Source organism: Aplysia californica, unplaced genomic scaffold, assembly GCF_000002075.1.
Source record: "Aplysia californica isolate F4 #8 unplaced genomic scaffold, AplCal3.0 scaffold00002, whole genome shotgun sequence".
Lineage (NCBI taxonomy): Eukaryota > Metazoa > Mollusca > Gastropoda > Aplysiida > Aplysiidae > Aplysia > Aplysia californica.
Genome location: NW_004797272.1, coordinates 4,977,309 through 4,987,337, shown reverse-complemented (window position 1 = coordinate 4,987,337; position 10,029 = coordinate 4,977,309).

Sequence of the window (10,029 nt, the reverse complement as noted above, 5' to 3'; positions counted from 1 at the left end):
AGAAGAAGAAGAAGAAGAAGAAGAAGAAGAAGAAGAAGAAGAAGAAGAAGAAGAAGAAGAAGAAGAAGAAGAAGAAGAAGAAGAAGAAGAAGAAGAAAGAGAATTGAGGAGGAGAAGGAGGAGGATCCGAGGTGTAGGTGGAGGAGAAGAAATTCATGAAGAAGAAGAAAAAAGAAGAATGAGGAGGAGGAGGAGGAGGAGGAGGAGGAGGAGGAGGAGGAGATGAAGGAGGAAAAGAAGAAAGAGGAGGAGAAGGAGGAGGGAGGAGAAGAAGAAGTAGGGGGGCGAGGAGGAGGAGCAGAAGGAATTAAGAGGAGGAGAACGAACAAGAAGGAGATGAGAACAAATAAGAAGAAGAAGAATCTAGCAGTAAAACATGTTACAAATTGGGGACTTCATTTGTTACCCTACCTTGGGGGAAAGAGGGAGAGAGAGAGAGGGGGGTGAGTGGTGAGAGTGACGGATGGTGTCGTGTCGTCGAGAGTGCCAAGAGTAGCCTACCGTAGGCCTACTAATGTATTCATGGGTCACAGGTTCAGCCAATTGTAGCCCGGTTTACGCCATGCGTTTAGTCGCATGCTAGATCTAGATCTAGACTAGTCTAGTACAGAACTGGGTGATCTTATACTTCAGCATGTCAAATTCTTCAATTGATTTTATCTAAGCTATCATCGGGCCATTGCTACAGTGGAACTCGGATTCAATGAGGTCGCCGGGCCTCTGAGCTAAAATCTCGTTGAATCCGAGTGTTCGTTATAGCAAACACTAGGTTTTGGGTAGATAATTACAGGCACTGAGCAAGTAATGTATAAAGAGAAGTCACAAGTAGTGCCTGCAATGCCTGCATATTATGAGCTGTGTAAAAAAAAACATGATTCGTTCAAATGCACACGCCTGTGTCATCTCAATTGTTTACACCAAAAAGTTGTGTTGCTTTACTACAGCTTAACATACAGCAACTTTTGATTCCATAGACCAGCGCACAATTCATTACGTAGATCTACATCAAGATTAGCTTATCATTGTAATGATGATCAGATGCTGAGGGGGAAAAAAGACTGACGCATTTGTATCTACCTGCGACGTTCAACGTCCGGACCGCTAGTGCCTCCCCGACATACACACACAGTCACACGTGTGCAGGCCGCCTATCCAACCCCAATACACGCCAGAGTAGACACGTGCGCGTGCCAACAACGCATGTGTGTTGGTATGAAAAAAGGCCACTGATTGTTCGCATGCAATCGGCTGGGTGAATAATGGTTCACGATGCATGTGCAATGGATGGTTTTCGGGAATAGATAAATTTGTTCTGGGAGAAAAATGAGCAAACCCACGTCAGCGGGGGGCTGTTCATCCTGGAAGCGACCTTGTTGAATCCGAGCTCTCTGATTTAAGTGCTCGTTAAATCTGGGTTATTTTTAGGAAGTGGCTATCCTCACCCGGGGTGAGAATAAAAATATGAACTACCTCTCACCCAGGGTTGGGTTGATTTAAATCAGGTCGATTTAAATCAGTTGATTTTTTAAAAACTTAAATCAACTTGATTCTATAAATAAAAACAAGTGAATTTAAATCACTTTAAAAAAAATATATTTTTATTCAGATTTTAACATATTTCAAAATTCAGAATTCCTTTCCTTGGTTTCATAAAACAGATATAAGGTTTAGTAGACTAGATCTAATATATAATTCATGCTTAAAAGTCTGCTTTCCCCCCCTTTCACTGTAAAATAATACAGAGTGTTCAATTTACTTTTTTTTCATAATTGAAATCAGGGTTGGGTTGATTTAAATCAGGTCGATTTAAATCAGTTGATTTTAAAAAATTTTAATCAACTTTCACTTGATTTTAAAAATAAAACTCAGTGATTTAAATCACTTTTTTTTTAAATGTATTCTGTTTTTACATCTTTACATTCAGAATTCCTTTCATTGGTTTTATAAAACAAGGTTTAGTAGACTAACATTTTCATATTTATATCATGCTTTAAAAAATTAAAAATCTGCTTTCCCCCTCTGTCACTGTAAAATAATACAGTATTAAATTTTTAAAAGCATTTTCTTTTTCTTTTTAGACAAACACAAGCGCACGCGCACACACACACACACTGTAGTATAATGCAAGTTTTTCTATTACCCCCGCCCCACCACCTCCCCCCCCCCCTCTGTTCCTTTTAGAATGACATTTTCTTCATTTTTTGTCTGTAAGCCATAATTCACTGATAAAGCTGATTAAGGCTTTCTTTTGCAGTTGCTTAAAATAATCAGTACTTAAAATAAAGACAATGCATTTTGCACTAAAAGAATACATTTAGCCACCAAAAATCCCAAACTGTGTCGACATTTTTTAAAATTAAATCAAAAAAATTTTTAACATCCAATTTAAATTCTAAAAATCACCAACCCTGCTCTCACCCCGGGTGAGACTTGCCAGCGTTGGCTATTCTCACCCGCTGTGAAACAAGACCAGTTTCTCCTCATTTCGGATACTGTCTATCGTGTGGACGATCAAATTGAAATAAAAGCCAAGAAAAGAGTAAAAGTAAGCTAATTTGATCGTCTACAAAGAGGCTCTATGGCTATTTCAATTTTCGAATCGAGCCGAACTACGCGGGTCGCCATTTTGTTTTGCCCGGAAGTTCTCGCAAGATCTACTCCTCCCCTCTCTCTCTCTTTCTGAAATACTGAATACTGTAAAGTCTGTCTATCGGTGTGGACGATCAAATTGACCAAAACAAAGTTTAAAAATGATGTTAAAACACAAAAGTAAATTAATTTGGTCGTCTACAAAGATGCTACGGTTATATTTAACTTTTCGAATTGAGCCGAACTACATGGGTCGCCATTCTGTTTTGCTCGGAAGTTCTCGCGCTACACCTCTCTCTCTTTTTCTCTCTCTCTCCACTGCCCTCAGACAAAATTGCACGCTTTCAGGCTAACAATAGTAATGGAACGTTTGTTCACAGCACAGAATTCTACAATTCTGTTATAAAATCACAGTGTAGAATTCTGTGGTTCAGGGTGAACGCTACACTGGTTGGCCTAGGCTATAATGGTGAACGCACACTGGGTGACAATAGCCAAAAGACTCGTCTGCGCGATTCTCACCCGGGGTGAGAAAAGAGGCAGCCTATTTTTATTGAGATAATCAAGAAGAAATAAAACGGGGAATCTATTCTATCTCACCTCGTTGAATCTGAGTTCTCGATGAATCCGAGCTCATTGAGAATACGAGTTCCACTGTCGTAGGCTATAGACTAGACGCCCATGCGTGTGTGTGTGTGTGTGTGGCGGGATCTATAGATAGAGATCTAGTCTAGATCTAATCTAGAGATCTAGATCTCTAGATAGACAGAGATAGATCTCTAGAATCTAGAGATATAACCCTGGGTGAGAATAGTGCAGGCGAGTCTTTTGACTATTCTCACCCGGTGCGCGTTCACCGTTATATAATAAGCCTAGATCTAGGCCAACAAATTTTGCTTTCACCCTAAACCACAGAATTCTACACTTAACAGAAAAATTGCAGAATTCTGTGCTGTGAACAAACGTTCCATTACAACTGTAGCCTACTAAAAGCGTACAATTTTGTTTGTGGGCAGTGGAGAGAGAGAGAGGAGTAGCGCGAGAACTTCCGGTCAAAACAAAATGGTGACCCGCGTAGTTCGGCTCGATTCGAAAAGTTAAATAGCCGTAGCATCTTTGTAGACAACCAAATTAATTTTTACTTTTATGTTTTAACATCATTTTTTAACGGAAGAGGCTAGCCGTACTTAATGACGGCTAGACTGGCAGTCTAGCCGTACTTAAGTACGGCTAGACTGGCAGTCTAGCCGTACTTATTCTCTATATGATGGCTAGACTGACCATTTACCAAAAATAGGCCTACTAAATTGTAAATAAACATTTTTAGTGTGCAGTACCAGCCTAAAGTATTTTTGTATTTGAGACGAAACCAGGTGCCTTAATTTAATGACAGTGCATGTATTTTAAACCTCCTGTTTTCTAAATGTTAATAGGGCCTAAGACAGGCTAAGATAAGTACGGCTAGACTGGCAGTCTAGCCGTACTTTAGTACGGGGGCTGGGTAGACAGCCAGGCTAGCCGTACTTAATATTGATGGCTGAATTGTAAATGAAATTTTTAGTTTGCAATGCCTAAAGTATTTGTATTTCAGACAAAACCAAAAGGTGCCTTACTGACTTGCATGGCATGTATTTGAACCTGAATAATTACTTGATCTAGATCTAGATCTAATGAGACCTGTGTACTTAACAGGCTTGAGTCGACAGCGCCAAACCTAGATCTTCTAGCCGTACTTAAAGTACGGCTAGCCACTTCGTTTTTTAACTTTGTTTTTTGGTCAATTTGATCGTCCACACCGATAGACAGTATTCAGAAAGAGACAGAGAGAGAGAGAGAGAGAGAGAGAGAGAGAGAGGGGAGGAGTAGATCTTGCGAGAACTTCCGGGCAAAACAAAAAAATGGCGACCCGCGTAGTTCGGCTCGATTCGAACAGTGAAATGGCCACCTCTATTCTCACCCGGGGTGAGAATAGTGCAGGCGAGTCTTTTGGCTATTCTCACCCGGTGCGCGTGTCAACAAATTTTGCATTCACCCTAAACCACAGAATTTTACACTGTGATTGTGAGATAAGAGAAAAATTGTAGAATTCTGTGCTGTGAAGAAACGTTCCATTACAACTGTACTTGTAGCCTACTGAAAGCGCACAATTTTGTCTGTGTGCAGTGGAGAGAGAGAGTGAGAGAGAGAAAGAGAGAGAACAAAACAAAATGGCGACCCGCGTAGTTCGGCTTGATTCGAAAAGTTAAATAGCCGTAGCCGTAGCATCTTTGTAGACAACCAAATTAATTTACTTTTGTGGTTTAACATCATTTTTTAACTTTGTTTTGGTCAATTTGATCGTCCACACTGATAGACAGTATTCAGAAAGAGACAGAGAGAGAGAGAAGAGGGGAGGAGTAGATGTTGCGAGAACTTCCGGGCGGGTGAGAATAGCCACTTTCCAGTGAAATAGTGAAATAGCCATAGCATCTTTGAAGACGATCAAATTAGCATACTTTTGTGTGCCATAACGTAATTTTTTCTTGGCTTTTATCAATTTGATCATCCACACCGATAGACAGTATTCCAAAATGAGGAAAAGCAGGTCTTGTTTCGCACCGGGTGAGAATAGCTTATGCTGAAGTCTCACCCGGGGTGAGAGGTAATCTAGATCTAGATTCTAGATCTAGATCTAGATCGTTTTTCTATTCTCACTCCGGATGCGAATAGCCACTTCCATTCTCTAAACTACTAAACTATGATAGATCTAGATAAAAATCAATGAAGAATTTAACGAGCTAAAGTATAACACCCAGAACTGTAATGTGTAGTGCAGTAAAAAGTTGAAGCTAGGCGGTGCCTTCATAACAACAGTGACAGAGTCAGAGAGTAGAGACACTTTACTTTGGCCACTTTTTGACTTTGGCTTTGGGGTGTCAGACTAGAAGAACAGAGCAAAAGAGCGGAACTGTAGAACCCCAAATATCTAATAGAAACGGAACAGCTTACTTTAAACGAGTGCATAAGAAAGAGACAATCAGGGACTAGAGAGATCTCGATCTAGATCAAGAAATAAAATTGCAAAATTCAGAAGTTTTAGTCGCCCTCACCTCCAGTATTTTGTAAACAATTAAACAGCCGCCATTTCTCATGAGCACTGAATCGAAGTGCTGATTGGACAGTTGGACAGGTACTTCAAAAACATAAAACAAAAACTTGGAACCAGGTTTTTGGAATTTTAGAATGGAAACAAATCAAACGAACACGTTTCGTTGCGTAAAAAAATAATATCTGGGCCCTATGACTATGACATGTGCGTACCAGACCTTTCACAATTATGCAAGGACAGGTTGATTATTCACTTCAAACTGGAGGAGGAAGAAAAAAATGACGTTGATCAAAAAAGAAAGATTAGCTTTGGTCACCGAGTCAGTCATTGTTGAAAAAGTGGGCGTCTTGATTAATTTTCAGTCAGAAAATTAATATTAAATTTAAAAATTCAAATTTTGTTGTTGCTGTTTATCAAAACGGCTCAACTTTTCACCCACCCCGAAAGCCTCTTCAAGAGCAACTGTGAGTAAAATTAACGACAGCTATGAGCATATCAAGCCAAGAAAAGGGACCTAACAAAGATCGCCTAAATATAATTTAGTTACCAGAGGTCGGACGTGACAAAGTGTGAGCCAGGTCAAGGGGCTATAACTATAAAGAAGTCTTCTTTTTTTTTTTGGTAAAGTGTTTTACGGCGCTCGCAACAGCATAAGGTCATATGAGCGCGCGGGACACACCTAATATTTTCAGTTGGTAGGAAATTTTGAATTTTGCCCGGCTGGCGACCGAAGCCTACTCTTTCCGATTTTAGACCACCAAGGGATCTTTAACGTGCGCAACTTGCACACGGGTCCTCCGAGATTTTTCGCCCTTGTCCGAGAAGGCTAGATGTAGATCTTTCCTACCAGAAGATCAGGGGTGTGGCAGAAAGACAGCAGTAAGGAGGAGCCAAGGAGTAGCAGTAGAAAGGCTGCAGAAAGAGTCAGGAGCCCAGAGGAAGGGGCAAAGGAGGTGAGGGGGTGGGGGCAGAAAGTGGAAATGAAAGCAGACAGCAGAACACTGCTAGAGAGCAGGAAAGAAGGTGAAAGGAGACAATTTTAGAGAAGAAAATTTTTCAGTCGCTACCCGGATTCGAACCCGGGACCTTTTGAATGAGAGGCCACGAGAGCCCCCAAATCTCGTTTAAACTTGAAATGGACGAGGGAAATGTTTGAGCCAACTTCGTAAAGACGAAGGCGGAAAGAGAGAGAAAGAGAGAGAGAGAGAGAGAGAGAGAGAGAGAGAGAGAGAGAGAGAGAGAGAGAGAGAGAGAGAGAGAGAGAGAGAGAGAGAGAGAGAGAGAGAGAGGGGGTGTGTGGGGGGGGGGGGGGGGGGGGTATAAAACACCTGAAATCGCCTACACATTCAGGATTTATGGTCATCAAAATAATTTGACAATAACTATTTCATTGAATTGTACAGTGTAAATTAAATGTGATTTTATAGACTCCATAACTTACCAATTCTGGCTTGTGTATCGACACACTTGCCAGGCAGTCTCCCACTCAGTGGTGTATGTATTGAAAAGCACACCTGTAACGAGTGGTAATAGTACATGTAATAGAAATGATAATGATAGCAATAGTTCGTCCGTCAATGGTTGCCGATGACCAATGCATCCGCAGAAGAGCATTTCTCAAAATAGAAGAAAATTTGCAGAATCAAGATGTTAAAATATGACTTGTGACAACTGCTATGGCCGATGACGCCAATTCTGGTAGAGAAAAGTTTGCCACATTTTGTGAATTCGAAAGCTCCATAAAACCATTTCCACTTGTGGGTGTGTGCAGCTTACGGGCTTCTCTGTTGGTTTCAGCCATATTCGTGGAACCTCAATCTTATACTACCTGTATGACTTGCTGCTATCCAACTGGGTCTGTCAGGAGCAGGCTCTCCTATAAATAATGTCGAAGTCCTTCAGAAACATTTCCATAGTGTCCTTGTAGCCCTTTTTTTTTGGTGTGCCAACTTTTTACTGTTCAGAATAGGATTTTAAAATGAGGCATTTTTAGATTGAAATTAAGCTACATGGTCAACCCAGGAAAGTTGAGCCCTTTTGACTGTCCTCGTGGTTTTATGCACCCCGCATAATTTAGTAAAATTTGATCATTTTTTGCATAATTTCTTATTATTTTCCGTTATCATTCTTTGTTAAAATGAACAGAATCGCATAATTTCATATTTTTGGGCTCAGTTTGCATAATTTCAGAATTTTCCTTGCTTAAAATATAAAACGGCGGGGGCAGTTTTGAGCTTGGAATTTAAAAATCAGATTTTGGCATTTGCCGTTTTTGAGAGCTTCTGTGTGTCTGGTATTTCATCCTGCCATAGAATGCCAAGAATTCCCGTGCCTGAGGCATTTTATGAGGGAATGATAAAGCCTCTTGGTATGGCTTTGGTACATGTACACTGTAGAATGTGTTTAGGAAACTCCAGTTTCACACGTGCTCACTTTTCGTTTGATTTTAAGTGGCCATCAGAGCTCATGTTGTGCTTCAGGAAAACGTAACGTCTGAAATTAATACTATACATGTATTTAACTTAACCCTATCCGTACGTCGTGTTTTACTATCGTATCCATACAACGTGGGGAACTCTGTACGCCACCACTTTCAGAAAAGAAAATTTACTCGTTTATCCGATCCGTACGCTCTGCATAGCAGCCTGTCAAAATATCGGGGGGGGGGGGGGTGGGTTTTTTTTTTTTTTGGGGGGGGGGGGGGGGGTTAGAAATACTGAAAGTTTCAAAGAGATCTTCGCATTAGAAGTATTTTAAAATGTGAAGAATACAACCCCGGGGATACAAAATGACCCCAGAGCGTACGGATAGTGATAATTTGTTGATTGCATAAATTGAAAGGAGAAGAAGTATAACCGAGTAGGCTATCACTATCATATAATATTGATTAAGATCTCGAGTGTTGTAAGTCAATCTGAACAAAACTGAAGAAGACCAAAGAGCTTGAAACAGCAAAACAAATCAAAGCCTGGTCATTTCTGGAACTTTAACTTTAAAATTAAAAGCAGTTCATGTCTATCAAAAATAGAAACTTTTGTCAAAATATGTCACAGTCACAGGTCAACAAATACGACATGGAATGAAATATGTACGAGTGTACGTTCATTTAATTTTTCTTCTAGACAGTATACTGGTAATGGTATGTCTATACTATTCGTTTTCGACCGTTAGGACTGTTTCGTCGTGCAAGCACCACATTTAGTTTCCCAGTTCCCACCATAGTTTTGGTTAGAAACAATTAAAGAGGGATAGATGCAAAAACGTGTCATTGTTTAAAAGCAAAAGCTTCCAATGTAAGGGTCATAAATAAAGAATGCATCGTGTATCCATATATAAGTTATTCTTTTACTTTTAATTTTATGTTGTAATCTATAGGGTCTCGGATTTTTTTCACAATTGCTTTTCGTTGTTTTTGTTTTGAATCAACGTATTTTTCCTTTATAAATTATAAAAGAAATTACCTTTTTTTTTAAAGAAACCAAAAGCGATTTCATAAAATAAAAATACACTAGCACAATCTATTAAAATTAGTTGAATTGTAAGTTTTTGTGGAAAGTTACACACAAAAGAGCACCTCTCTATTTCAACTTCAAGGAGATTACATGTATATATATTATTATTATGCTTAATAGATATAATACTATAATTATGGTTTACGAGATCTCCACACGTACAAGGGCTCCCTGAAAAAGTCTCTTTGTGTCGGTCATATTGACCACTGCCAGTGGTTGACCCTTGTGGTGAACCGCTACCTGCCAGGCTGTCTCCTCCTAGGATGGTTCTCATAGGGCCAGCTTACAGTACAGAACAAGAGGCAGAGGAAGAAAAACCGTAAAACCATAGCATCATCATCTGCGACGTACAAACATCAGTGATTATTGTTCTCCATTCATTCCTTTCCTCGGATGCTCTCAACAAACGTTACTCGCTCATAATTTAAATTATCACCTTGATCTTTCCCTGCCACATACTATTTGTTAAGGCTCAGGAAATAGTCTTTTCCAGATTCTCAGCACCATACCCGGATCATACTACATCGTATCAGAGGTCCATAATGTACATAATATTACGTACATTACAATCTTTATCTACAGCCGGACCTGCCTGTCCTGCATTGATCTTTTCAGCCATGAGTAAGCCTGCGGTCCAGGTGGACCACCCGTTCAGTCAGGATTTTCTTTTACAAAACAAGGCCATGAAATATTATTTGATCCACCTGGCCTTGTATTATATTAATAAGTAAAACTGAAAACAAAATCAAATGCTGGTATATCAGACACACTGCAAAGCTGTAAACACTTTGGGTGTACCGACTGTTTATTTTACTAAAGACCCATTCAAACCGAGCGCTC